We start from the raw sequence: 26579 nt of genomic DNA on the forward strand, positions 1-26579 counted from the left end.
TGTTCGACATTTCCCGCCTAGTCGGGAAGTAAGAAGGAATTTCTACCATGTAGGAATGAGCATGAATGTATATTTGCCCCATGATAATTAGTAATATAATAGGCTAAGTTGGTTGACATTTATTTTGACGGAAGTATCAGGAAATCGATATAGCTGTGGTGCGTATTAATGATTCAAAAATTAACAATATCAAAACAATAAACACAAAGTGCTTTACTTAGAAAAACTAATTTTTAGTCATTGAAAAGACTTGAGACACTTATTTTAAAAAGGAAATTGCGAAATTACAATAAATCAAGAACCCGTTCTATTTAAGCAACAGTGACATCAGCTTCCGGAAAATGGGAGAGCAACATTTTTCATTAAGAAACTGTTTGTCTTTGTTTAATTATCAAAGAATAAAGAATCAAGAGAAGAGAAATCAAGAGAAATTAATGGCATTTTGTGTGTAAGTTAAATGTTGGTTAATCGATTGGTAGATTTTTATTTGCCTATACTATTTTGCAGTCTTTTGAAACATTTAAAATTGGCTTCCTACGACATAATCACATTTTTAATATTTATGCTTCGATTTAAAAATGACGAAACATTTAATTCGGGTACGTAGAGGGTGGTGTTGGGGTGGGAGCTGCGAAAGGTGTTGTTGATCTATTTCAGCCTACTTAGTTACCCACTTGATTTGCATTACAAACATAGAGAGAAAACAGAAGTAAGTTTACGCCCTCATAGGTCTACATACCAGCTGTAATTAATCAGGAAGAAATTAAACTTAATCAATACATCTGTAAACTGTTGGACATATTGCTGTTTGATTTTAATGATGAATTTTGAATTATTTATAAATAATCATAACAGACGAAAAGCAATATAAATTTAATCTAATATTTGATACGCAATAAATTACTAAATAATGACTACTTTTCGTCCAATAACTTTTATCCTACTTAGACAATACATTCAACGTATTAATATAAAATAGAATAATATAGTGCTGAGTACAACTGCCACAATGATAGAATGTCTATCAATTTATATCGGTTGAGTTTCTGGGCGTATTTGTTTGTAGAAATAATTATTATAGCAACAACATCTTTCTTTTTATAAAACACAAATAAAAGTTAAATGTATAGCGTATAAATTACGTGGGAATAACAAATAGCGACGTGTCTTGGATCAAATAACGGAACAGGAAACATATCGCCCTCAATCTTGAAGTATATAAAACCGGCGACTGGTATTAATTCGAATAATCAGAGAGATCTTAGACTCAGACCGAAGTGACAATAAACAAAACTTGAGAGGTAAGATATTTGTAGATATTTCTGTAGTACTTGAATTAGTTTAACTATTATTACATATTAGAATGAATGTGAGAATGAGTTTCATTTTCAGAGAATAGTATCTTTGTTGCATAAATGAAATTGTTTAATGCGGTATCGTAAAGGAAAGGAATAGCATAATTTTAAATGGAGTGATGCATTTGACATTCAAACTTTTATTCATCAATTCTTTATTATTAGTCTGTCTTCGTTCTGTACTAATACGGTAACATTGTTAATATTATTAAAAATCAAAGCACTGTTTAATTTTAAATATGAAAGATATTTTATTACTAATCGGCTTCCAAGGTTCCTTGTGATTTGACTTTCCGTTTTAAGACGTAAATAATATTATACAATAGCGTGCTCACTGTATTAGTAACACCCACGGCATCTCAGTATCTTGCGTTAAAAAATAATATAAATTCTGTTTTATGAGATAGTTATATGTTGCGTATACATTTAGTTTATAACATACTCTGTATCTTTGGGAAAGACATATCTATAAATTACTTTCTTTTACATTTTAATTGCTATCTTATTGTTGTACTTTCACTTTTTCATTTTTTGTTTAATTTCATCTTCTACCAATTTGTATTATACGGTAGGTCCAAATATTAGTATAATAACCTAAAATAAATCATTATTCATAATTATAGTCGCGAACCCCTGATTAGGTTTACCTATAATAATTAGACAAGAGTTAGAGTACATTTCCCTGATATACAGTACGATTTACTGATATTAATTGAAAATCAGAGTTAGATTCGATTAATGTTTCTTTAATGTCTATTCCTAAACTAATAGATACAGTATTTAATATATGAGTGGACGAAAGGAAATCTAATACATAATAGAATAATGTATTGATACAAGAAATTTGTTTTAAAAATAAAAAAAAGAACACTATAGACTAAAAGTTGGTTTTAAAAAACACGCACATGAAGCTACCTTCAGTGAATATTAAACTATTGTTATTAAAATATAGTCTCTTGTCTTGTAAGAGGTTGCAAATTCGAATCCTAAAAACACAACTTTCGTTAATAAACCGTAATTACCTAAATACTATAAATCATAATTCTTTTTTCCCTTTAAGATGTATTATCCCCCAAAAACATGAAAAGTGAAGATTAATAAAATCAGACTTTAAATAGGCCATTTTGCAGTTTTAATAAAGCTGTTCACTTCTGAAAAAAAAAACCCATACAAATATTATTTCACTTATAAAAAGACAAAAGAAACGGTTAATTTTAACAAAAAAACATTGTCTGACAGTATTTTTTGCTTTAAATTACATTTTTCATGTAAATAATAAATAACGATTACGGGGTGGATGATGAGGATGATTGGTGTCTTCCAATATAGCATGGAACACATCGGGATTACTTTCCTCGATCTACCCAGCCCCTTCTCAAATCGGTCTTTATCCCCCTTACTGATATTTCCAGCCCAGTCTAACATACATACACCCACCTTACCCACAATGTAGATCAGATAGGAACATAATGATTTGATTATAATAATTTATTTATCACTTTCTAAAAGATTTATCTTTATATTATAATTTCCCCGTTTTTTTATATGATTCAGTCAGTTCTATGCAGCAAAACAATTTTGAATATCAACGGTTAAGCCTAAGTGGATTAAAATATCCATCGTGTTAATAAACTGACAAGCCATTAGATCCAATTATACAAAATATATTTTAAACTTCCGAATATAATATCATGAAGTTTTTATTGTTAGCATCTTATTCGTGAGTATGGATATTTCACGAAACGGTATTAGCTATAGTGTCAGATTCTTCCATATTAGTATTAATTGGAAATATACCACGTTGACACTTGTTTAGGAAATAATGACCAAACACTTAAAAAACATTTTATGGAAAACATTTTATAGTAATTGCTATCCTGAAATAGTAATCTGACACGGTTTCATTAGCCAGTAGGTAATACGTCAATGACATGGGTCTTTTAGTTGTATATGGATTATTTCAGATTTGTTAAAGCGTCTGTGTGGATTGTCAGATTTTAACATGGATTGCGTGATTGTATGTTGTGTGTGGGCCAGCTTAATGCTGGTAATGTTTGTTCAATGTTTTAAATTACATTATTTTATAAAAACACATTAAAGTACATCTGATTGTATCCTTGCCATTTGATTTGTCAATTACGTAACACATGCCATTTATTATTAGTTCCAATAAACGAAAAATGATTTAATGGTGTTATTTAATGGTACTATTGCAGAATCAGCTTTTTGTAAAAATGTTAAGATTTTTGTGAATAATCCGTGTTCGAAAATAATAATAATAATAATAGTTCATTCTTATATAGCGAATATAAGCAAGTTCTCAATGCGCTGCCATTACACAAACGAGCAGTAACGGTAAAGCGTGGTTCCCACTATAGACGCAACGCAAGGACGTACGAGCAACACAAGCGAGTTGACCAATGACAAGCCACTGTTCGAATAATCCATCGCTTGTGATTGGTCAAATCACTTACGTTGCGTTAGGTCTTTGCGTTGCGTCGCTAGTGGGAACCAAGCTTAAGCAGAAAACAGCGTAGCTTGTCCCACGTAGAATAGGTATCTATCCCCATCGGAAACCACCAGTCCGCTCCTCGCTTTGTGTAATAGTCATACGGAATATCATAGATTATATTAACTGTAGCGAAAACAGCGTAGCTTGTCCCACATAAAATATGTAGGCCCACTAACGTAACAATCAACCACTAAAGCGTGGTTCCCACTAGCGACGCAACGCAAGGACGTAACGCAACGCAAGTGAATTGACCAATCACAAGCGATGGCTTATTCGCTTGTGATTGCTAACTGTCTATAACTTCGCTTGTCATTGGTTAAAACGCTTGCGTTGCGTTTACGTCCTTGCGTTACGTTCTAGTGGGAACCAAGCTTAATGTAACATTAACCACTAACGTAACAAAAATCAACAACTTACGTAAAAATTTCATTAACCACTAACGTAACGAAATGTAACCACTAACGTAACAACAGTAGAAAATGTTGAGATATTTTGGACTTTTGGTTTTTTTATTGGTAAAAATTCTTGTAAGTTGGAAATCTTAGACTTTTTTCAAGTTCAGTTTTAATCCTGTGTGTGTTTGTCTATTCTCTATTTTTCTGGTTATGTTTTCTGGTAATAATACTCATTCGTTCTTTCCAAGTCCAAAATATCTCAACATTTTCTACTGTTGTTACGTTAGTGGTTAAATTTTGTTACGTTAGTGGTAAATGGATTGACTTTATGTTTGGTTTCCGCTTACCGTTACCGCTCGTCTGTGTAAATTGAACGTTATGTCGTATACGCTGTCTTTCGTTTTCCTCTATAGCCCTCGAAGATGAAAGCAGCGGATTATTTGTATAAACGAGGACGTAGTGAAAGGTTAAAAACAGACGAGGCAAAGATGCTTTAAATATAATTATTGATATAAAATATGACGATCTGTGCTGGAGTTATTGGGGTGCGTGGTGAAAAATATTCATTATTTTGTAGGCCTATGTGAAAAGATATGAAATTTGATTAGAAAAACTGGTCATCAAATAGGAAAAAACTACGGATCATAGTAAAACGGCACATTATTACAAAATATCACACAGCACTTTATTTCAATCAATTCCAATTTTTTTTAAACCGTGTTTTGTATGTTTTTATTAATAATATACGTTTATTTGAAATCGGTATGTATATAAATGTAAGTTAAATAAATATATGTATAGTTAAAATGATTGTTCTTGTAGTAGTATTAATTGATTTTTTAAATTTCTAGTATAGGTTAATTGATGCTACTTACAAAGGTCAAAAATTCTATCTGGTTATATAGTCAATCATTCGTAACGACGTCCTGATAATGAAATTAGTGTTTATTTATGTTATAGGCCTATACTTTTGTTAGATAGTTTACTATGAAGTAACTGTGCTGAATTCTTCTGTACTGATATCGTATCACGTGGCATTGCTAGTTATGTTGCATGTGACATAAAAGTGCTATTAAATTGTTCTATTCAACGGCTCACGCGATATAATGCTTGGTCTAGCTGTTGACGCCAAACACTGAAGTACAGTATTCTATAAATGTTTATAAGTTGATTGTGGAGAATCCCAATTCAACTCATAAACATTTCTTTATATTATGTGGTAGTACAGTATTAGGTAAACTCATTAATGAGACAACAATAAACATCTTAGAGCATACGTTATGCTACTCGTGAGAATTTCTTTAGTCAATGCCCTAAATTACATACTATTATTAGTTTGTTTCATCACTGTATAAAGCCCCAATGTGTAACTAACAAAAGTTCATTGATATTACGATCAAAATTAAATTATACATCTCATTATATAGTGGTGTAGATAAGCCAGTTGCAGGTTATTGGCCAGTTCATTCCTTTACATATGAACATAACAAGAAGTTGTTCCGGTTATTAAAACATTCCATATTTATCCTATAAAATGATAGTAGTCAATATTATGATACATTTTTTTTCAAATGTTAGACTACATTAAATGTTGAGTTTAGGTCATAGTTTTCTCGATATAATTATCTTCCTTTTCTTGCCTTTTCATGTAATTTTAATTATCTAACATATAACACTTACCATTAATTATTTGAAATTATATTAGCCTAATCAATGCACTTTGCACATTATTGTTCAAACATTTATTTATTCATTCAATGTTTCATTACATAAACATTTTTCCACTCATTAATATCATAATTTTAAACTTTAGTATCATACCATTAGTAAACATTAGCATTCATTTAGTATTTTGTTTTCTGAATTACTAAACAATAATACAATTTACAAAGTATTTACTTCTTAACATTCTTTTTTTGTTAAATCCTCTATTTACAAAACCCATTGTATATTAAATAAAATTACAAACTTGTTTACACATGTAACTATTACATAACTATATACATCAAATACATTGTATGGTGTACACTGATAGTATTAACCTGTTAAAACATTGATATATAATAGATGACACAGATTTACTGTACATTTCAACAACTGTCGCTAAGGTATTTGAAATACATTTTTCGGCCATTTTTTACATGAATTTTATTGTACAACCAACCAATTTTTTGTCGCGTGCGTGCAACGCGACTCTACAGCTCACTATGTCGGTCGGTCGGTCGGTTGGTCGGTCGGTTGATCGGTAAACACTAACTTGAGCACGCGACTGCAGCCATGTATATGATGAAATTGAAATCTACATTTGTTAAAGTTTATTGTTAAAGATTATTCATACTCTTGTGCTTCTAAAGTTGAGTATCCATTTGATTAGATGTATTCGTGTCTGCTTGGCTAATTAAGTTGTAGTAACAATTTATCAATTTGACGACTGCACTTAATTGTGACGTAATTGTAACTAGCAGGTTTGTTCAAACATTAAACGCGTTTCTATCGAATTTGTCAGATATTTTACTACTGTACTGACTCATAGTAAAATATTATACAAATAATGAATGTTTATGAGTGGAATGACACAAATAATTTTATGAGGTGAAAGATGAAACTTAAACTGACCAGTCACAAGCGATGGATCTTCCTAACTTTCGCTTTTCGTTGGTCAACTCGCCTGCGTTACGTCTACGTTCTTGCGTGCGTCTCTAGTGGGAACCAAGCTTAAGCATTATTGCGTGTCTTGCGATTACATAATATTCGCGTGTCAACTCTACAGTACGTTTGGTACGCATACATTTTTATCAGTGATGTTACTTGCACCAAACCACATCTGGGGAATCCCGCTTGATGAAAAACATCGCCGTAGTTCATGTTATGGTCGATGCACTAAAATGCACGTACTATTTTGCATTCTATTCAATCAACAACGATGATTAAGCTATCATCAAATCCGGAAATGATCTTAGTTTTGTACTGCCATAGCTTACGCGTTAGCTTAATAGGATCGGTGACAGTAATTAGTGTACTTATCAACCACCTTTATTCTATTTGCATCCAACTTATAAAACACCTTCCGTGTGATTGGCTTTCCGCTAAACCACATATCGATCGTTCACTTGGTTCAGTTTTGATGGTATGTACATGACTTACGGTGATGGATCAATAATATTATTGACAGAATAGTGATTTGATTTTAATTAAGCTTGAAATTACTGAATCCAAACATTGATAATATCACTCTGTGCCTACGCAGTTTATGTATTAGGTACACATATAAACGGTGATCTGTTACTTATGACAGATATATAAAGACACCTGCTGAATTGCAAATACAGCGATTATTTGATAATACTTACGGATGTTCATTCAGTACCGCAAATGTCCGTAGATGTTTAGCGGGAACCACAAGATAATACGACACTTTTTTTTCTTTTAGGCACGCCCACCTTAGGATATGGGATTGTTTTTCTGTTTTTTTACTTGAAAGGAAAACCAATTTTGTATTTAGTTTGACGCATGGGGTTCAAACTAATTTTATTTCAAAATAACTAGTATACATTATAGGGTAACATTTTCCGATGTTTTTCTTGTCTTGTAAAATGACATTATCATTAAAAAATTCACCCCTTCTTTAAAAAAAAAATGGATTAAAGCAGGCCATTTATACCCGTCCTAAATACCAATTTACTGCACATTGTACATGCTATTTTCAAAACGAAGATTTATTATGGCAATAACATACGTTTTGAATGTCAAATTTCATCGATCGTCTTCTGCTGGATTTCGTGTCACTATACTCTCTCCGCCCAAACTCTTAAAGAACGTGAAAGATGAAAATTTAATGCCGATGCCGAAAAGAATGTTAAAGTCGTATTTTGTTGTGATCATTACATGACCCTTAACGGAAATGATGTACATCATCATATTGTTATTCTTCCTTTATTTACCAATTATAGCAATAGCAAATTAGAGAAAACAAACTAATTTTAATAACTCAAACCCAATCTATTTTACAATTTTTAAGACAGTGCATTTTTACCAGATATATTCATCTCAGGTTTGCTAAAGGAAAGTGTCATACACTTGAGATCCCGTAATATATTTTCATATATTTTCTCACAAAATATAATTTAATATTTTAGAGAAGAAGCAATTGTTTGATTTTTACCGCTTAAAGAAAATTTAACAATTTAAAATACTATAGCCTGGAGGAAAACACAAAATATTGTAATCATTTCATTGCGTATCGTAACTTATTCAAGAAATATCATCTAACTAAATAGTAATTACTTCCTACTTTACAATATTTTCTTATTATGAAACGGCAAATTCTTAAGAAACGATGCTTTGCAATACCGTGCCATAAATAAAAATCATATGAATTTAATCAATCAAACCCAATGTAATTTTTACCAGATATATTCATCTCAGTTTTGAGATGTGTATCCGTAATAAAAGTTTTTGAATTTCATCGAATGATGGATGGATATATAAATAATGAAATAAAATCTCAAAGTGCAATAAAAATCAATCTAACATTTTGATTTTAACAATATTATTTAATTACATTAGTGGTTACTGAATTTTGCGTAAGTTGGTACATGTACGTTAGTCCTCAATTGATTTTTAAGTTAGCAGTAGACTTAAAAGGCCAGGTGCGGGAAAAAAATTTCTATTGATCATATATTCCAATAATTATCAATCTATAGTTTCCCCTATGTTTCATAATTGTTGGGATTTTATTTGTGTTTGAATATAAGCACTTTCTTACCAGTGGGGGGATAGTTCAAATTACACAGCAAAATCTCTATCCTTTTGTACACAAATTTTGTAAATAGAGAGGCATTTTTAAAAAACTATGAAAAATAAACGGTGTGGTAAAAAAAATGTTATCAGATGACTAAATATAGGTAATATAACTTGAATTTTATGTTTCTAGTATTTTGTATTCAACTTCAGAGTTTTATTTTCATGCTATAGCAAAAATTATCCACTGTATATCCACCATCTTTTTTCACCTTCACCAGACATGTTATTACATTAGGTTAAACTACCTAACTACTGAAAAAAGTCTTCCTGGTTTTTATAGCAGAATTTTGCCAAATTTTGTATTTGACCATTTTAAGGGAAATTCATGTTTTGATTTGATTTGATTTTGATTTATGTACAATTAACCAGAAATTATATTTAAAATTCATTCGTGTACCTGAGCTTTAAACGGTTAATGTAATACAATGTGCATCACTCAATGTAATTATTAACTTACAACTAGAGATACTATGTTCAATATAACATGAACCCAGTCAGATGAATTATGTGACATTTGAGTTTGAGTTGAGTCCCTAGTGTATCAATCAGTGTTTCAGTTTACATTATTTTTGTATAGCACCTCCTCTAAACTAAAATTACCCTCTTCCTTACCTTTGATCTTAATTCCATTGAAATCCCGAAAACACTGTATCATAACAATTACATTTATGCGGGCAAAGGACAACACTGTACTGTGTTATTTATGGGGAAAGTAGTCTTTTATTCTTTTTTTTTTATTTTTACCAAAATGACCTAATGTGATCTTTGACACAAGGTTATAAACACCACATACATGGGAGGTACCCGTCGAATTTAGAAGAAATCAGAGTTGTCCAACAACAAAAAATACCCCGTTCTTGGCCTTTGATCCAAATTCCATGAACATCCGGACAGTGTATAAAACAATATAATATATATATATATATATATATATAATTCTCACAGATTTTCTCATCTCTATCGTTTCAAATTAATTAATTAAATTTCAGTATATCACCGGGCGGTTTAGAATTAATGTTCTTTGCCTAATGTGTTTATATATATATATATATATATACTATATGTGTGTGTACAAGGACAAAACTGCATGTTATTTGTGGAAAATTCTACCATACTGACCCATATGTGACATTTGACCTACTATAAATCATAGACACTCCATAAATAGGAAGTGGTGCCAGTCGCACTGACCAATTTTTGAGGAAATCGGACTGAAAACAGAACCAAGTCAACCGAAGCTGACTGTAAATACAGTTATAAAACCTGTATATAAAGTAGTAATTGATAAGTTGATATTGTAAGTTTATTTTTGTGAAAATGGTCAGTTCGTAATATTTGTAATGTAAAACTATTTCTCATTCTTACACCAGTTTTTCTACTTTGTTATCACATGACCATTTTCTACGGAGGGCATCTGTGCGTATACATACATCTTCCACACGTCCACTAACAGGTATTTCCTTTGTTCTTCTTAACACATCCTAATGTGTATTTCGTATTACTTACATTTCTTTGATCGAAATACATTACTAACATTAGTATCGTTTTAAAAAAACAAAAATGACGTTTGTACTGTATCAACACAACTTTCACAAAGGGAATAATCCATATGTTTACATAAAAATTAGCATAGCATACATTGATTAATTTCAATTGATTTTTTCCGGTGTTACAAATGTAAGTTAATCGAGAAAACTGTATATCAGCTGTGAACTGGTTTATTGGAGGACATCACCAATTTTAGAAAATATTATATGAACATTATGAGTAATTTCATATTTCAATATTGAATTTATGGACATTTAAAATATAACTTTAGAGTTTTTCAATTCATTTAATACAGCAATATTCACTACGTGAACCCTAATTCTCTAATTAATAACTTTAATGTACGCGCTGTCAGTAGGCGTGGTTATCTTAGCAGTGTTATATACGTGTATGTATCTTACTACAGTATAATGAATTTATTACAATCCACTTATTTGAAAATAAATAATTTTATACAATCAATATTGAACTTATATACATTATGTTTTATCCATGTCATAATTAATGATTACATCAGCAAGGTCCTGAAATAAAACCATTTAAGTGCACTATCGCTGTATTGACTGGGGTTCATTACACCACAATAGGTATTTTGTCAAACAATTTCCATTTTTAATAGACCACATCTAATGAACAACTTAGACCTTGACTTGAAGAACTTCTTAAGCATCTAATAAAACTAAATTGCGTCAACATTGGCTTCATATGTTTTTAACAAACTCGTGTTTTTGTTTGTTTTTTTTTTTTCGTTTTAATTTCTTTTTTTCTAACCACCTTAATCACGTAAATTGTTTGTGGATTATTTAATTAAATAAACACTCGGTGTTTTCATCCTTGTTTGTTTCAACAGGATACTTAGTTGATGTCATCAACTAAGTATCCTGTTGAAACAAACACGGTGTTCAGACTTAACTAGTAAAAATGAATTTACAAATTACAATAATGTACAGAAAAAGTAAGGTGATGAATGCAAATAATGCATAATACATGATAAATCTTATTAGCAGACATTGAATGCTAATTATACTAAACTTTGTTGTCTTTTAATGTTTTTTCTAGATGTGTTTTTTAATGTTTTATTACTATATAATGTACATTAATTTTATAGTTTTTTTATCTGTACAATTGTACTCATTTCATCCTTTGGCTGCCTGTATGATTTCTGTGAATAAATTAATATACCTTGAATAATTATGAATTTAGTTGTACTTTTAGCGGCTGCAATCAATCCTGGGAAACGCTTACTTTCCAGTTTTTAAATGATTACAATACTGTTAATGAAATGTGATGACATTAGCCTTTGTAACAACACATGATTAATTTGTTTGACGCACCAGTTATGTTGTTTACAGTATTTAAACAGCTAGAGTTGTAAATCGAAACGAATCACTGTTTAACCTATAGATTTTAGGTTAACAAAGACGTCTTTCTCACTCAATAAAACAATCACACTATGCTTATTTTTAGCAAAGAACCGTTCTTGTATAGAAAGTGTTGATAGAATTGACAATTTTAAGACTAAAATTGAACCGATACTTGAACGGCGTTAATTAGTTAGCAGCATTAAGCAAGCACAATGGTTTAATCCAGAAATACACATTGCTAAAATAATCATAAAACCAATCATCATTATAGATTCGAACCCGGCCCTTCTGTTGTCCTAAATGTTGCAGATGTCCTAAATACGTTCTATATAGTAATTTCCGAGTGTGTATTATATAAAAATTTTAATTTTAGAAATACCAAACTCTTAATAAATAATTAAGTGCTCTGATTTCGTAACCCTAACCCTCTAAGCATCTCCTCGTCAAAATCAACCAGTGCTGCTGGTGTAAAATCACTGTAATTTGGCTTGAGTTGCAAACTAGTGGTCAAAAGAGTGCCCTGAAATTATTTTCTGAAATTGAACCGGATATAACCTGCCCTCTATTGATTATTATCAAACCAAATCCCGATGTAGTCAACCCTTTAATAATATTCTTTGTCAGTAGTAATGATAATGGATATTCATGACACTATATTATTAACCACTGCAATATTCTGCTTACTTTCCAAGGATTCGCCTACAGTAATTAAATACGGTAGGTTAGTCGAAGGTAGTTCAAGTGTTATTCGCTTGATACAAAGACATTTTAAAACGACTCTCGATTGTTAGCATAGACAAGCCAATAATACATCATAGTAATTAAAATCGAGACCAATGTAAGATAAAGCCATAAGTGTTATTTATGACAAACAACTTCCATAAAGTACTTATTTACCATTAATAACCTTCATCGCACATTACCCGATGATCAGGATGAAAAGGGTCAACAACATTTTATTTAATAATATATTATGATCATTATTAATATCATGAGCATCATTTCAGTCATTATTATCCCACTACATGGCTAAACCCATCTTTTTCTGTTATGTACAGATCTCGTGCAGGATATGGCGAAAAGGCTACAATCTCATATCTACACCTGATTTGTTGTCTTCCTTGTGTGCCTGTTGTGTTAGGTTATCAATCCACTGCCGTTCGTTCTTGCGAGGTGTCCTGCCCATCTCCAATTTTTTATTTTTACTTGTTGGCTCTCCAATCCACTATTTTTCTGTGTAACGTGTCCATGTTTCTTTGTATTATTTTAAATTTATGTTGCATACGTATTTTTGTCATTACCAAAATCTCTTCTCCGTAAGATGGTAACATACATTGATTAAAAAACATATTCTGATACTACTTGAAGCTTCAAATTACCTGTAACTTAATAATATTATTATTTATTTACTTCCGATGTGTGATGTAACAACATACTATTACACAATGTTATATAATTCACTCAAATTGAAGACTCCACATAAAATCTGTATGTATTCAAAACAATAGTAAAAATATAGAATAAATATTTGAACTCAAATTTAGGAGCGAGTCATATCAATACCCCATCGGGGTTACTGAATCAGTTATAGAATAACTTACGTGATTAACTTGCTGTAATAACATAGATTGCTTTAAGTCGCTATCCTAAATGTGTCCACTAATTGAAGAAAGTATTCAACCGATGAGGTTGTTTTATTTGTCATTTTATAAATCATATTTTAATGATCTTTTAAGTATTATTGAATTAATTTAAGGAAGAATATATTTTAGATATTTAGATGAAATTTTTGTAATTACCTTACTGAAATAAAGCGGCTTATTGATTTTGGTCGTACCGTCAGTGGTGTAATTTCAATCTTATCTTGTTCAAATTTTTATTTTTGATGAGGAAAAACATTTCTCGTATGAATAAATCATATGATTAAATTTGTTCTACATTTGCAACTGAATTGTTTTAGGACGAATCGGAAATATTTGTTCTTTCCACCGTTGGCTTTTTTTTTAAACAACTTTTATTTTCGTCATAGGATTTGTGTATAGGGGTCTTACTATCTTTATAAACCGAAATCAACTATATACAACCGTAAATAATCGAAAACGACTGAACACAGACTACGTCAAAAAAAGGCCTACGCAGTTTGCAACAAGCATCAACCAATATTAACATTAACAACAATAACAACATATTAACTACTGAGATAGTTGAGCAGAACAGCATATCTTCATACTACCGTAGTGTTTTAGATCTACGACAATAAATTCCCTGAAATGCTTTGAAGTTACGTATACGAATGCGTATAACTTGTTTGGTTTTTATACTCGATAGGCGCGTCGTAAAATCGGAAGGTTGATAATAATGAGCATGCAAAAAATGAACTCTACAGTCGGTCGGTTGGTCGGTCGGTTGGTCGGTAAACACTTGAGAACGCGACTGCAGCCATGTATATTATGGCCTTGTTACTCGACAACTGTGTAGTCAAGTAGAATGTCTGACGCTCCGTGGTGGAAACTAAAGCTCCATATTTATTATTCACATCACCAAAACCTGTATAGATTTCAGTTGCTTTCCTTTAAAACTATCAATTAATGAATAATGTCTGATCCTGTAAGTATACCAACTCGTATTTCTTCATTTACGAAGTATTTCTTTGGTGCAACTTATAGTTTGATGTCCTATAGTTGGATTATAAAATAACACACTATCAAATATGTATGAATCCGAGAAAATATATTACAATGCAAGTTTAAAACGTCTGTGTAGGCCTATATCGTCGGATTGGTACGACGCTTTCGATACTTTGTTTCCACAATAAAGATAAACGCGTGTATTCACAGATACCGCGTTGTTGTGAATTGGGTATTAAACAGCATTACATAGATTAAATACTACATTTCTTTCTTAATAAATTGTATTGGTTTATCAGATGTGTACATTTATTACGTGTAATATGTGGTAGTTTCAGACACATTTTTTTCTAATCAAATCTTCAAGATTGAAGTTGGATCAATGTGTTATTATGTAGTATCAGATGTCATTTCAAGTCTAATCATTGTATTGTTGTGCTATCAAAGTGATATCGCAATGATTCTAAAATTCGATGTTATTTGATCTCAAAGATAAAGATTATATTTCGGTTTCAAATTGAGATATCTCTATAAAAGAGCAAAGTGATACGGAATAAAATATTGTTTCCCACTGTGGCATTTTCGCATCTTTAAGACTACAGTACTGTATATACAAATTTATAATTATTTCAGTAATTCTTAACAATGTGTACAGTAGAACCCATATTATCAAAGTGGTCCCTTCATAGGGTGCCTATTGAATGGAGGTTGCCTGAGTGTTAAAGCATACTATTTCTCCTGATTGTTTCACGGGGAAGTGTCCCCTCTAATTGTGACGTTCTATAAAAATATAATCAAATAATATTTGATATGTTATTAATATTTTTCCAAATTAGAATGCTAGAAAATTATATTAAGATAATCTACACTGCTGACAAATGAACATCTTACATTTTCTTTCATTTCTCATATTTCAATTGACTACTTATTTATTTTTACGATAATATTTATTTAACGTATGAATGTCCGTATTAAAGCAACTAAACACAATTTGAGCCCTGTTCTATAGGCTATAGAAGACGGATTCTATGGATACTCTTCGACCAATGAATTTCGCGTGTTTTTGTGCGTAGTCCTCAAATGTTGTAGGCCTATATACCAATAATTAGTAGCAATTAAAGTGAGCCTAGATTATGAAGTTGGTTTGTACTCTGTTGAATTGACCGGATTCAACGATTTTACAGGAAAAGGGTATAAAAAGGGGGTAAAGAGGGGGTAAAAATCAACGTTAAAATTCGTTAAAATCTGACATGCACCGATGTTTTTCACCACACTTTTAAGTGTAAAGTGTAAGTTAAACTAAATTATAATAAAAAACAATTCAATTTATTGTTAGTCTTTAGTGTAAGCCTAGATTAAGATATCAGCAAAAACATGTTCTAGGCTAAGTTGAGAAGCATAAAAACTTTTTTAATTTTCACGCGTGGCTGGGCTTGGTGTTGCAACACCTCACGTCCGCGTGTCCCAGCAACGCTTGAAAAAAAACCAAGAAATCATGAACGATGGCGTAAAAATGTGTAAATATTAGCGGTCCGACTCGATAAAGTCTTTCGTCATGCATTATTAATGAAGCAAACTTGCTGAGAAAGTGTTTTCCACACACAACGCGCGAAGATTGATCGATACCCCGAACCATCGACTGACGATCATGTTTTTGAAAATTGAAATCACGTCACACAAAATATTTTTTTCACTCAATCAAATAACAAATCATATATTTAATTTAACCATAACAGGAAAGCCCTGATCTAGATACTTCCAGTGAGAATAAAAAATAAAAACAATGTATGTATATAATTATGTATAAAATAATAAAGCCAACAAACACATTTTTTTAAACAACCGGCTGCAAGACTTTATCTACATTATACTATAATGTAGATAAAGAACCTAGGGTTCACAACTTAACATCAATCGCGCTACACTAGCTGACTTGCCGAACCGTTGATAAGACTAGAACCTGTTAGTATTTTGTTAGTGGACCCATCTAAATTGTGAACCCTGGGTTCTAAAGATCATTTAGAGGGTTAGGTTCTGTTTATTCAGAAAATAGGTCATCTGTAACTTAATATCATGCACTGGGACCAACTATCCTGTAGATACAAATTTCGGTATCCGGCTATAGCCTGCCCTCTATTAGTAGTAGTAAAGTTTTTAGTCGCGTGCAACGCGGTCTACAGCTCACTATGTCGGTCGGTTGGTCGGTCGGTCGGTTGGTCGGTAAACACTAACTTGAGCACGCGACTGCATCCATGTATATTGCCTTGTTGTAATGACCTTTTGTCGGCAATTACCAGTTTGCAATTGTTCCGAATGTTGTTGCAGCTAATGCTTGATTTCATCCCACTAGTATTATTCGACGAATCACAAGCGGTGGATTATTCGAATTATCGCTTGCCATTCGTCAGCTCCCTTGAATTGCGGTTAGTTTCTTGCGTTATGTTCTAGTAGTATAGTGTGAAACAAGCTTAGACTAATCTTTTAAATAGAGGTAGCCTGATGTAGACCTGATTTCATTGAAATTTTTGCTAATTGGTTGTTACTTTTAGTCTGCGGAGCTTATTTATTCATTTAAATGTTTCCTCGTTATCATTACTTGCCAGAGGTACTAACAATTAATCATGAATAATGTTCTGTTTTCTTGCAGTTTTAGGTCATTTATAATTGATTAGTTTCTTTCAAATATAATTATTATTGAATAACAAGGTTTAATATTGCTATTTGACATACACCTATAAAAATTATTGATCGTTTTGTTTGCCATTTGTTATAGACAATAAAAACTAATAATTAGCTTTCACATCATCATTTATATTGTGTTAATGATTTTATAAAGTAAAACCATTATATCCATACGTTTGTCAGACTGAGGCCATTATATAGTTATAGAATACTTCTTTAAAATATTTGAAAACTAACTTACAACAAAGTTCAGATAATTTGTTATTAAGCAATACGATAAATAATGAACAAAAGATAAATATTTATAGAAAACGTATTAACAACATAAATAATAAATATTCATTTGTAAAATATAATTAGAAATTAGAATTAATAATGTTAGGCCTATATTAGTATTATAATTATCATCTTCACATTAATTTTTAAATGGATATTTAAGTTAACTATTATCAAATTAGGCTTAAAATATAAATCAATAACCACAATCAGCAAATAGAAATAGAAATCGTGCGCATGCATATTAATTATTTCCATCTACTGATTTCAATATGATTCACGTTTAATAGGTTTATTACGGCATATTTCTTGTAATATTAAATTGTTATCATATATCAAATCATATTAATACATTAAAATAAAAACCTCAATAACATTTCTAAATTGAGAAATTTCAAACTACGTGCATTTTGCCGTAAATTTTAAGGTATATTAGAGGAAAATAAAAAAATTACAAAATAATATATGATTTCACATTACAAATTAATACAAAATAATAATAAAGTAACCTTTAAAAGTTACAAAACATATGGCTATTATTAACCAAAAACAGATGTCATTTAAACAAATAAAAGAAAGATGCGAAATATAAGTCTAACTATTTTTTTTAAATGTACTGTTCAATTTTCCTATGCCTCTCAAATACAGATTTCAAGTGATTTATGTGAGGTTTTTTTCGTTAACTTTGCAATTATAAATATACAGTTTTGCAATCACTATAAAGTTATTAATTGCTTGGAGTTATTTTATGATTTTCAATACCAAAACATATCTTTTATTTACCTAAAGTCACTTTTTTTTTAAAACTTTTGTTCAATAATAACTTATATTTTCCTTCACAGGATATCAATTACTTTGCATTCAACAAACATGTGTATTAAAGTTTGTTCTTTTTCTAAACAAAGTTCACAAATTAGTGATTCGACAATTGATATCTTATGAATCTTTCTTACTAAAATGGCTGATATCTATTTTTTTAATGCAATGTTTGGGGACACTCCTATTAAGGGAAAGGGGCACGTTTCAGTGTGATAAATAGTTGATTCAATCATATTAAAGAGACAAAAATGTTTTAATCAAAAAGGCAATTTTCTGTTCTACTGTATTTTAATTGTTCTTATTTTTTCCACCAACAGTATTTGATTAATACAAACAGTAGGCCTATAGATACAGCAGAATGAGGAATCTTATCTGGACCACAATTACTAGTGAAGATTAAAATCTGTGTTGCCTTAAAGATATATTGTCCCCCTAAAAAAATATTTTTTTTAATTTTTTTGTTGAATATGTTATTTTAATGTCACATAATAGTTATTCACTCTCACAAAAAATTGGGTCTGAAAAAAATTTATTTACCTGAGAAAAATGTAATTTAAAGCAAAAAATGGTCAAATTGTCTGGAAGACAATGAGTTTTTGGGTAATTTAACTGTTTATTTTGTCTTTTTATAGGTGAAATAATTTTTTCCCCCGTTTTTTTTCTTATGGAAGTGAACAACTTCATTAAAACTGCAAAATGGCCTATTCAAAGTCCGATTTTAAAAATCTTTATTTTTCATGATTTTGGGGGACAATACATCTTTAATGAAAGGCTAATTTATATTGAAGACGTTCGTGACATCTTATTTTGTTTCTTCTTTTTTTTTCCACATTAAAACCTTCTCAGAGATTACGCCTGTGAATTATTATTATTAATTTTTGTTTAAAAAAAAATTATCTACCTGAAAAACTGTAATTTAAAGCAAACAATTATCAAATTGGCTGCCAGCCAATAGATTTTTTAACCGTTTATTTTGTCTTTTTATAAGTTACAAAATGTTGTTTCTATGAAAGTGATTAAAACTACAAAATGGCCTGCTCAAAGTCCGATTTTATTAATCTTCATTTTTCATGTTTTTGGGGGACAATACATATTAAATTGTTTTCTTTATGAAATCCAAAAGTGTTACATATCAGTAATATAGTACAGCGATGAAGTGTGGTACGGTGTAGTAACTTTATATTCTTTGCAAAAATTGTATACACCAGCAAAAGAACCTATTTGCTTCTAGTTTCTATTAAATAGTTCTCAATACTAATTGGTTTTCTTAACTGCGTGGTTGAACGCTATAAATTTAATCGTATTCATTCATTCAATAGACATTTATTTACAAAATCTGAATACATACAGTAGGAAAACAAGAAACAGGATTGTACAGAATTATAAAAGTGTATCAGAAAATGAAGGCAAAAGCCCAGAAAGATGTTTGTAACATCTTGTGTTGGGCGAGCCTTAACACAAATAAAAAAGAAAAGAAATGCATTGAATAAAATCATAATAAATTTCATAATCTAAAATATGAATAACCGAAAAAAAAAAAATCTGTTGGTACTGCAGATCGAGACATGACCGATTAATAAATATTTAATAAGTAGAAAAGGTGTATTTTTTTAATTTTGAGAGAAGCATCTTAGGGGAAGCAGATTTTAAAATGGAGGGTGGTAGGTTGTTCCATAGGGTGGGTCCAGAGTATCGAATGTTATGTTGGAAAAAATTTGTTCTATGGGAGGGTATAGATAATTTATTTTTAGTACGTGTGTGATGGGAATGATAGAAGGAATTGGAAGTAAATATATAACAAAGATGGTGAGGAAGGATGTTGTTTAAGGCAGAGTAGACAAAAATGGTTTGTTGAATTAAGTTGATATCATTAAGTTTGATGAGATTAAGATTTGAAAATAAATGAGAGGAATGGGAAAGCGGAGGCGCGCCAGATATAATTCTGATAGCCTTCTTTTGGAGGGTATGCAATTTATTAAGGTTTGTAGGGTATGTGTTGCACCAAACAATATTACAATAACTCAAATAGGGAAGAATCATAGAGCAATACAGGATGCGTAGGATATTAGGGGGTAAATATGAAGACAAACGAAAAATAATACCAAGGCTTTTGGAAATTTTGTTTTCAGTTACACTAATGTGTGTTTTCCACGTCAGGCCAGAGTCAAGATGGACACCTAAGAATTTTGCTGATTGAACAGAGGGGATGTTTATATTTTCAATGGTAATATTGTATAGTGATGGGTCAACATTTTTTAACTTCTGGGGGGTCCCAAACAGGATGAAGTTACATTTTTTATGGTTTATAGAAAGTTTATTAGCAGCAAAGTATTGGGACAACATCTCTAGGTGGGAGTTGGTAGTATTAAACAGAGTTTGGATTTCAGGGTGAGAATAAGTGACAGTTGTGTCGTCAGCGTATAGGTAAAAATCAAGTAATGGGGAAGAAAGATAGATATCGTTAATGTACAGAATAAATAAAAGGGGACCGAGTAAGGAGCCTTGGGGAACACCACAAGTTACATGATTGAAATTAGAGATTGAATTGGAGAATTTTGTGCATTGGACACGATTAGAGAGGTAACTTTTGAAGAGATTTAAAGCAGGGCCACGGATTCCATAGTGAGATAATTTGAATAAGAGTATATTGTGATCAATTGTATCGAAAGCCTTGGAGAGGTCTATAAAAATTCCTAATGTGAGGTGACGGTCTTCGAAACCATCAACAATTTTATTAGTTAGGTCGATTAGAGCGGATGCAGTATTGTGGCTTTTTCTAAATCCAAATTGTTTTTTGTAGAGAATGTTGTATTTATTTATGAATGAGGACGTACGTTCATAAATCACTCTCTCCAAGGCTTTCGAGAAAATTGAAAGAATTGAGATAGGACGATAGTTGGAGAGATCAGATTTGTTTCCGGACTTATAAATAGGAGTAACGCGCGCTATCTTCATCCTGTCTGGGAACACACCATTAGTTAAAACAAGATTAAAAATATGGGATAAAGGGAAAGAGATCAAATTGGCGACATATTTAATGGGTTTAGTTTTAAAATCGTCAATGCCAGGGGATTTGTTTGTTTCAAAGGATGTGATAATTTTTATAACTTCCGTCTCATCAACTGGATTAAGAAATAAAGAATTATGAGTTGGATTTGGCAGAAAGTCTTTAAATGAGTTGTTGACATTGGGAATTTTGTTAGCAAGGGAGGGACCGATTTCTACAAAGTATTTGTTAAAAGCATTACATATTGTATTGGGATCTTTAGTCAGTTCACCGTTACAGTTGATAGAGATATCAGAGTTTCGATTATTGGGGTTTTTGAGTAGTGAATTGATGGTTTTCCAGGTTGCCTTGATATTATTTTTATGTTTAATGAAAGTGTCCTTGTAATGTGATTTTTTAGCCAGTTTGACCAAAGTATTTAGTTTATTGCGAAATTTTTTGTATGTTTTTTCATTGGCGACAGAAGGACAGTGGAGGAATTTAGAATAAAGTTTCTGTTTATATTTAACTGAATTTAGCAATCCATTAGTCATCCAGGATTTTATTTTATTTTTTTTTTTTTTTGATTTTTGGAGGGGAAAGTGTTTATTATAAAGTGATTTTAATTTATTGTCAAAATTGTTATATGCAGTGTTGGGATCGTCAGTATTTATAACTTCAAGCCATTGTTGTGAAGCCACATCAATGCGAAAGTTTTCCAGGGATGTATAGTTTATTTTTCTGAACTCATGAATTTCTTCCCCATCTGAGCCAGTTGGAATATTATTAATAAAAGAAATATTGAAAACAGGAAGATGATCAGAGATATCACAATACAGTAAACCACTTATGTTGTGATGATCGAACTGATTTGTAAAAATGTTGTCAAGCAGAGTAGCAGTGGTTTTAGATATACGGGATGGCTTGTGAATACATGGAAGGTAATGGTTACTAAACAGTGAATTTATAAAATGGCGGGCTTCATTATCAAATTCATATTTGAGAATGTCAATATTGAAATCGCCAAGGATATACACAATCTTGTTTTCTTTGGATAATGTGGAAAGAACAGAATCTAATTCATCTGAAAATGTGTTTGGGTCAAAAGAGGGGGGCCTATAAACTGTTCCAATAACGATGTTTTTTAAATTTGGTCTGGTAATTTCGATAAAAATTGATTCGCATGTAGAGGGGTGTAGAGTCAAGTCATTTCTTGTGGAATACTGAAGGCTATCACGAATATACATGGCAACGCCACCACCGACTTTATGGTCTCTGTGATTTGCAGTAAAATGGTAATTAGGGAGCTGTACAAGAGGGTTATCATATTTAAGCCAGGTTTCACTTACACCAATGACATCAAATTGATGCTTTGTTGATTCTAAGAGTTGTTTAATTTGATCAATGTTTTTAAGGATACTTCTAGAGTTAAAATGAATTGTAGAAAAGCAGTCAGATTTAGTATTCGGGAATGAGTTGGGGTAGTAGTATTGAGATAAGTTTTGGTCGTTAGAGAAAAAATGTGTATCAGGATCAATATTAGTAGTAAAATTGTCAGAATCATTTAAAAAGGGTGAAAAAATTAGGTTGGTTAGTCGGTCATGTTCCGAGGTGCTAGAGTCTATATCATTTGCATAGTACATACCAAAAAAAAAAAAATATATGTGTTACAAAAACAAAAAACTACGACTTAACGTACTTAAAAAAGAGAAAAAAAAAAGAATCAAAATTGCAATTTAACATTTGGTTAAAATTAAGTTAACTGATATTGATAAAAAATATGATATGATGAATGAAAACAACAACAAAAATTAAAAATAATTAAAATTGAAAATGTTGGAGATGTGTATTTATGTTTAAAGTGTTAAATTGTTATTATTTTCCATTCAAAAAGTATATAGGCTATCTTGATGCTTGGCATTGTTTCCCTGGCTGACCACTTCCTCTTCTCTTCTGTCCGCTTCATCTTCTTCATGACTCTCATTCGTGATCCAGCCACTCTCACCAGTTTAATAATAAAAACATTGTCAAACAAAAGTTAATGATGAAAATAGAAGTAATAATTATGATAATCAAAATAATGATTGATAAATGAAATTAAAATGATGAATAATATGAAGGAAAAAGAAGAGCGTCTTTTATGAATGTTGTTTTCAGTTATGAGTTTGTGTTAAGTAAGGAGTACTTAGCTGTTTGTTGATCATTCCTGATTTGGGCGGAGACTCAAAGATGGTTGAGGTCAGAATCTGATCTGATGACGATCTTTTTCTTGTTCTTTAGCAGACAGTGTACTCTTCCATCTGTGGACCATGCAGCTTCAACCGATTCATTACGTGTTGCTAGATGTAACAGATTTAAGCGTCTCGATGTTAGGTTCTCAGTAATTGAGTAACCAGATTTTTTTAGTTGTCGTTTATTGCGAAAAACATCAGAGCGAGTGCGGTATGAGGTAAATTTGATAATGATAGGTCTTGGTTTGGATTTAGATACATCGGAGCCAGGATTTAGTTTCTTTCTGCCTAAACGATGTGTGCGATCAATATCACAAAGTTCAACCCCTTCTGAGATCCTTGTTGTTATTACGTCAAGTGCCAGTGTATCTGTATTTTCCTTAAAAGACTCAGGAACACCATGTAATAGTAGACAGTTACGTCTGCTATACTGTTCTAATTCATCGAGTTTATCCCCCATTGCTCTGTTTTCAGCTAATAAAGTGTCATTCTGTTCACGAAGGCTAGAAATGTTTGCCGCCGTTACACCGTTGTCCATGGCAACGCTGTCATAAACACTGTCAGTAACCTGGTCAACTATAGATTTGCTGATTTCAGCGATTAGCGTTTTACTATCACATACAGCTTTAATTATTTTCTGAAAGAGTTCAGGTGACGATAATATGTGATTGCTAATGCTTGTTGCCACAATTGAAATTAATTGAGGATCGTCGGCTAGAATCGTACATGTATGATTTAAAATACAAAACACATCGAAATTGCAAATGAGAAATAAAGCTTGAGAAATGAGCTTTTGATTAAACGTAGGACTGTAGTATTATTACAAAAAGACAAACACTTTCCAATCACTACCTATAAGTTAGATGCTAAAAAATGGAATAATTGGTGGTTTTTTTTCGCCGTCTGCCATTGATTTTTATGGATTTGATTAATTAGGCCTAATTCATTTGAAAATAAGTTGTAATAAGTTACTGGATCGTTTTTCTCTTTCGGGTTATAAATATATGCATTAACTATAACTATTATTTGCAGGGAATTTGATTATTTTGTATACAAATTATTTTGGTTTTCTAATTTTTTTAAATAATAGTTAGTTGGATTATTATCGTGTTATATTTTCAATAAACAAGTTGCTTATTAGTAGGTGTTAAACGTATTATTTAAATATAATCCATCAACACCAGTGTACTTCAGGTACATAAGATTATTATTGATCGGTTTAATTAATTTCAAGTTCTTTGAACTTCGCATTTCAATATTGTTCTTCGTCCATTACCATTGATATAATGTAACAAAATTGTAAGTATCCATTTCGAAACTTCAACAACATCTTAATCATTTAATTTTAATCTCATGACTATTTTAATCATGCTATTGCAGATTATATATCTAGGCTTACTATCGACCTTCCATTATTGAGTGAAATTACTTCCGTCCATACCATATTAAATCATATTCATGTTCATGTAATTAATTAAGTTTCAATGTTGAAATAGGGTCAAAACACTTTACACAATATTTAATCTCATACAGCGGCAAAATCGCCATTTATCTTAACATGATTATTAATTGGTAGTTAGACTGGTCATAGACATGAATGAAATTCATTACTGTAGTCCATAGATAGGTATATTGTTTGTTTCTAAAATAGCTCTAAATCTATCTGTTGAGCAAGTCACTTGATTACACCAATTTTTAAATACATACATTGTAACTCAATGTACAACAATGTAAAACAAAATACTGTATATAACAATTTATTGTTAAGAGTAGAACAACAATAAAAGTAAATCAATTGTATTTGATGATTTTGCTTTTATCTCGGAATTTTTAAATCATATATAATTCGTTCACATTGTAAATGGATCAATGGCTAGAATCTAGTGCTATGGGATCGTATAATCGTAGAGATCTAATAGTCCGATATTATCATTACACCATCACTCTCTGGTGTATATACAGCACCCGCCGCTATTTCTAGACGGTTTCCCATCCAGAATGCAACCGGGCCTATGAGTATTAATAGTAGACGAGATACTGCACTATCATGTCAGTTTCTAGCAGCATCAAGTGGTAACCTCATTGATGTATTTTTTTTGTCTAATAAGAAAGGCCCGGTCTTAGTTTCTACTCTATTTATTAAAACAGAAATAAAATAGAAATATAAAATAATATAATTATAAGGAAAGACAATATGTTTTAGATGGAGCACAGTGAAGTTACATTTTTACTACAGTAATTATAGGCTTGTTAATTACAATTAAATGAATACTAACTAATAATTGTCTGGCCTTTATACGCATGCCACAATGTAGACCCAGCGGTGGCGCCAGGATCTTTCCGACGACGCGGGGGATAAATTGCGAGCAGAGATAATAGGAACCTAGCAACCTTAGCAACTCTCAACAGACCGACCGACCGACCAACCAACCGACCGACATAGTAAGCTGTAGAATCGTGTTTGCACGCGACTAAAAATATATTATAACTTTTATAAATAAAAGTCAAATTCCAATGTTACCGTATCATGGGATTCGTCACAATCCCTGTAGGGGGACCAATGAATGTGGCCGTAGTAGCAACTCTCAATTCGATACGCTCATGCTTATGCATATACAAACACGCACTATACTTAGGTCTACACAGTGGTGGCGCCAGCGGCGGGGCTACGTCGGGGATATTTAAACATTTCGTTTAATATTTCGAAGTAGGCCTATATTACAGTCAGTGCATTGTCTGGGGACCATGGTGGGCTGGTCCTGAAGACCTATAATTTCGCTTCATGTAAACTGCATTTTGCAGGGACGTAGGAGCTCTATTTTTCACAATTTATCCCCCGCGTCGTCGGAAAGATCCTTGCGCCACCACTAGGTCTACATTGTGGCATGCGTATAAAGGCCAGACAAGTATTAGTTAGTATTCATTTAATTGCAATTAACATGCCTATAATTACTGTAGTAAAAATGTAACTTCACTGTGCT

General features: G+C 31.5%; 1 long non-coding RNA gene across 2 annotated transcripts in view; it reads left to right on the top strand.

Moving 5' to 3' along the window:
* The first annotated feature begins 1254 nt into the window (after positions 1 to 1254).
* Positions 1255 to 26579, top strand: part of LOC144840091 (uncharacterized) — a 45176-nt gene continuing 19851 nt past the window's right edge. For both annotated transcript variants that reach the window (XR_013611833.1, XR_013611834.1), the window contains exon 1: positions 1255 to 1301. This is a non-coding gene — a long non-coding RNA (uncharacterized LOC144840091). The remainder of the gene's footprint in view (positions 1302 to 26579) is intronic.

The sequence above is a fragment of the Antedon bifida genome, chromosome 4 (assembly GCF_963402885.1).
Source record: "Antedon bifida chromosome 4, ecAntBifi1.1, whole genome shotgun sequence".
Lineage (NCBI taxonomy): Eukaryota > Metazoa > Echinodermata > Crinoidea > Comatulida > Antedonidae > Antedon > Antedon bifida.